At 51.4% G+C, this 3,734-nt stretch overlaps 1 protein-coding gene across 3 annotated transcripts in view; it reads left to right on the forward strand.

Moving 5' to 3' along the window:
* MYO1D (myosin ID) overlaps positions 1–3,734 on the forward strand; it is a 72,902-nt gene that overhangs the window by 6,691 nt on the left and 62,477 nt on the right. The window contains exon 2 of one of the 3 annotated variants that reach the window (XM_021377701.1): positions 2,004–2,127. The exons of the other annotated variants lie outside the window; for them this stretch is intronic. The gene's annotated coding sequence lies outside the window, so the exon portion shown is untranslated. The remainder of the gene's footprint in view (positions 1–2,003; positions 2,128–3,734) is intronic. 3 annotated transcript variants of the gene reach the window in all.

The raw sequence follows: 3,734 nt of genomic DNA on the forward strand, positions 1-3,734 counted from the left end.
TCTTCCCTTCTCTCTTTCCCCTCTTCCCTTCTCTCTTTCCCCTCTTCCCTTCTCTCTTTCCCCTCTTCCCTTCTCTCTTTCCCCTCTTCCCTTCTTTCCCCATTTTTTTCTCCTCAGTGAAGTCAGGGCAGCCTGGAACAACGTGTGGAGCTGATGGGTGGTTCCCTGTGCCACAGGGTTTTCCTTGCTGTGCCCTTTAAGCCCTGTGGTAGCTGCACTTCCATTTAGGGACTCCTGACACCGCTTGATATTAGTGGAAGAGAGCTTAGAATCAGAATTTGAAATGCTTGCTTGCTGGAAGGAAATTGCCATCTTGGTCAGCTGCTGGTCAGGGCAGATGCTGTGGGCCGGGCAGCGGATCAGCGGGAGCAGGAGGACGTGGCTGGCACGGGGTGCGTTCCATGCATGCTGCTGACGCAGGATTTCTCAAGATCTGGACACATTTGAAATCTGGAGGAGCTGTGCTGTAGTGCAGCGTCTGGGAGGGCCCTGGGAGCAGCTCCTCGTTGGCTGCTGCTCGGCCCTTCCCTGTGCGTTCAGATTCTGGGGAGCAGAGCTGGACGGGAGCTGGGCGCTGTCAGGGTCAGCACGGTGCACCATGAGTGAGCATCCAGCCCTGCTTGGAAGCTCGCTTCCATTCCCGGGCCGTGGGTGCTGCAGCTCGCTCACGGCTGCGTTTGTTGCCCTGGTCTCCTGCAGAGCTCTGCTGGTGCTCGCTGTGCCCTGCTCTGCGTTGGCTGGGGCTGCGGAGGAGGCAGTGCCTGTGGCTGCAGCCCCGCCTGGCAGCGCGTCCGTGCTGTCGGACTTTTGTCTTTGAACCAGACTTTTGTTTGTGTGCCTCTCTGAACAGTCTGTCAATGGCTGAAGTAATACCTTGATCCCGCAGCAAGCGGGGCTGCCAGAAATCCTGCTGTTCCACGGGCACCATTAATGAGCTGCCTTTGCTCACACTGCAGCTCCCAAATCGCCCTTTCTGCTGCAGAGCTGCGTGCGCAGGCCGTGCTGGTTACCCATTATCGGCATGTGCACACACAGCTGCTTGCTCTGCTCTTTTGGGCCCAGCTCTGCCCGCAGGGACCATCTCCCTCCTGCAGAGCTCCCCGTGCTCGCTGGGGGTTTAGTGATGGGTGAAGCAGCTAATGCGGAGCGCCCGCCCGCCCTGGGGCTGGGAAGCGAAGCCCAGCTGGACGCCTGCTCCGCTGCCGGCGGTCGGGGTGCACGGAGGTGGTGGTGTGCAGGGCTCTAGGGAGGGGACAGGGGGTGAGCAGCATGGAGCAGCTCGGGGCTCATGTGGCCACAATAAAGGTGCTATTGTGAATGGGCAGCGGCTTGTGAAGGGTTGCGGTCTGCTGATGTAGGTTACTGGGTGGATAGTGATTTGATAAGAAGCATTCCTCCGTCTGCTCAGTCCTTTCAGTCTGAATGGGAGGAATTGGCCTCTCGTGAATTTTTGGATTGTTTCTTTGGGTTGTTTTAACGGTTGCAGAAATGTGTCAAACAGCAGCGTGCTCGTGCGTGTTCCTGGGTCGTTTCAGCAAACTGTGAAGACAACGCTCTAAATCGTTGTGGAAGCATTGAGTAATTGTCAGCCAGCAAGCTGCGATCTGGGGATGGGTTCCATTGCTTGCCCAACACAGTGATCTGTCAATGGGTTTCATGGCTTGGCCAACGTGCTGGTAGGGTTCAGCAGCATTCACAAAGTGCCTCCTGATACTTCTGTTTTGTTACACACTGCTTACATCTCATGAGGAGGTGTGGACACGTCACGCATGCCCTTCTTAGCCTTTATTTTTAATTGAGTGTTTACAAAGCAATTAGTGCTATGGGGAAACAGAGAGGTGCAGCAGGAGCTGGTGTTTAAATAACGAGTTGCACGCTTCTCAATAACAAGTTGCACGCTTCTCCGCAGCTTTTGAATGTGCTGTATGTTGGTTTGTATATTAACAGCTGTCAGCTCACTGTGAAGCTGTGGTGGTTCACGATTGTGTCAGATTGCCTTGCAGATGATCTGTGACCGAGCAGATAGGAGCCCTGTTGGTGAGCCTCTGAGGAGGAGGTGTGCAGGAAGATCTGCAGGAGGCTCAAGGACGCAGTCAAGGAGATACAGTCAAGACGCTGGAGATAAAGGCAAGGAAATCTTAGTAGGACAGAAGGACTGACAAGAGGTGGACTTGCTTATCCTAAGAGCCCCCCCAGCCAGAGGTGATGGGACACGCTCTGTGATCTCCTCTCCCACCAAGCCTCCTCCTCTCCCCTCTTCTCTCCACCCTACCCAAGGATTTCTCCCCTACCTGCGGTTCCTGCAGAGTGTCGGAGGGCATTTGTTTGCTCAATCCATTGCATTTTCAGGGCTGAGCTGAACTCCTTTAGACCGAGGCAGAAATAGCTACACCAGCAAGCAGGTTCCAGAGATTAAACTTCTTGGCACGAGAGAGCAGCACGATGTGTAATTACCTGTTCTTTATCTTCTGTAACATGGGACTTTGAGAGAAGTGAAGATACGGTAATAACCACCGACCTTGTTTCTTGGTGGCTGCTTATCAGCGTTAACGACCTGTGCACTTTAGCTGCAGCGTATCTCAGTGCCTGCTATCCCTACACGTGGGGCTATTTCCTTAGCTGGCAATGCCAGCTGCAAGGCCAGAGAGTGCTATAGATCCCAAGCGTCAAGTTCCTTTGTTCCCTTTCTCAAAGGACAAAGATGCGAACGGGAAATAACTAAGCTTTATTTCTTTTCCTCTAAGTCTCTCTTGAATGTATTCAGGAGGAAAAAGGAGTCATTTCATAAATACATTCCGCTCTCCTTTGGACACAGCCAGGCTTCATAGTAATTCCGCTGGCACCGCATGAAAGTGCTGTGAACAAAGTGCTCGAACCCGTCTTTGTCTGCGGGTCCATCAAAACCCATTTCAGTCTGAACACTACAGATGTGTTTTCCTATGGAACAGAATAGAGAGATAACGTTGGAAAGGACTTGTCCATCCAGTAGATGTTTCCGTATGTATGTATTTAAAAGGTTTAAAGAGTTTGACGGTGTGTGATTGCTGCAGGATTCAAAGCCCCTCGATGTAAAGGGCTTGCCTTTGTGTTTTCTCGCTGTTCTGGAAGGGCTTAGCAGCTGATTGCTCACAGGAGGGAAAGAAAAGCATCGCTGCATTTGGAGGAGGATAGATCGTAGCTCTGAGCGGTTAATTAAACTGATTTCTAAAAAAAAGATTGATTAAGATTGATAGCAAACTCCTTCTGGAAACCTGTGCTGTTATATTCAGAGATAGCAAAGACTTTCAGCCGCTGTTTGAAGCTGCTCTATGTGTGCTACACCACGGAGCAATTCTCCTTTTCATAACAACATTCCGATTGCCTGCCAGCGCCGCTGCGGGGCTATCTGAGCAGGAGAAAAGGGAGAAATCTGAAAGAAGTAAGTGAATGCAATCTCTCCGGTGATAACTGAAAACAAACAAACAGAAAAAAAGAAGCGGCGTATAAATCTGTTTTAATAATCAACCATGAGTCCTTTTCCATATTGCTGATGTTTCCCTTGGAATATCGCAGTTTAACAGCTCGGTGCAGCTGGCATTTAGCACTCCCTGCTTCTGCTTTGAGTGATGGATGCACGAATAACAGCATTTCCCCTTCTCTTCCCCTTCCTTCTCTTCCCCTTCCTTCTCTTCCCCTTCCTTCTCTTCCCCTTCCTTCTCTTCCCCTTCCTTCTCTTCCCCTTCCTTCTCTTCCCC

This window comes from Numida meleagris, chromosome 26, assembly GCF_002078875.1.
Source record: "Numida meleagris isolate 19003 breed g44 Domestic line chromosome 26, NumMel1.0, whole genome shotgun sequence".
NCBI classification, from domain to species: Eukaryota; Metazoa; Chordata; class Aves; order Galliformes; family Numididae; genus Numida; species Numida meleagris.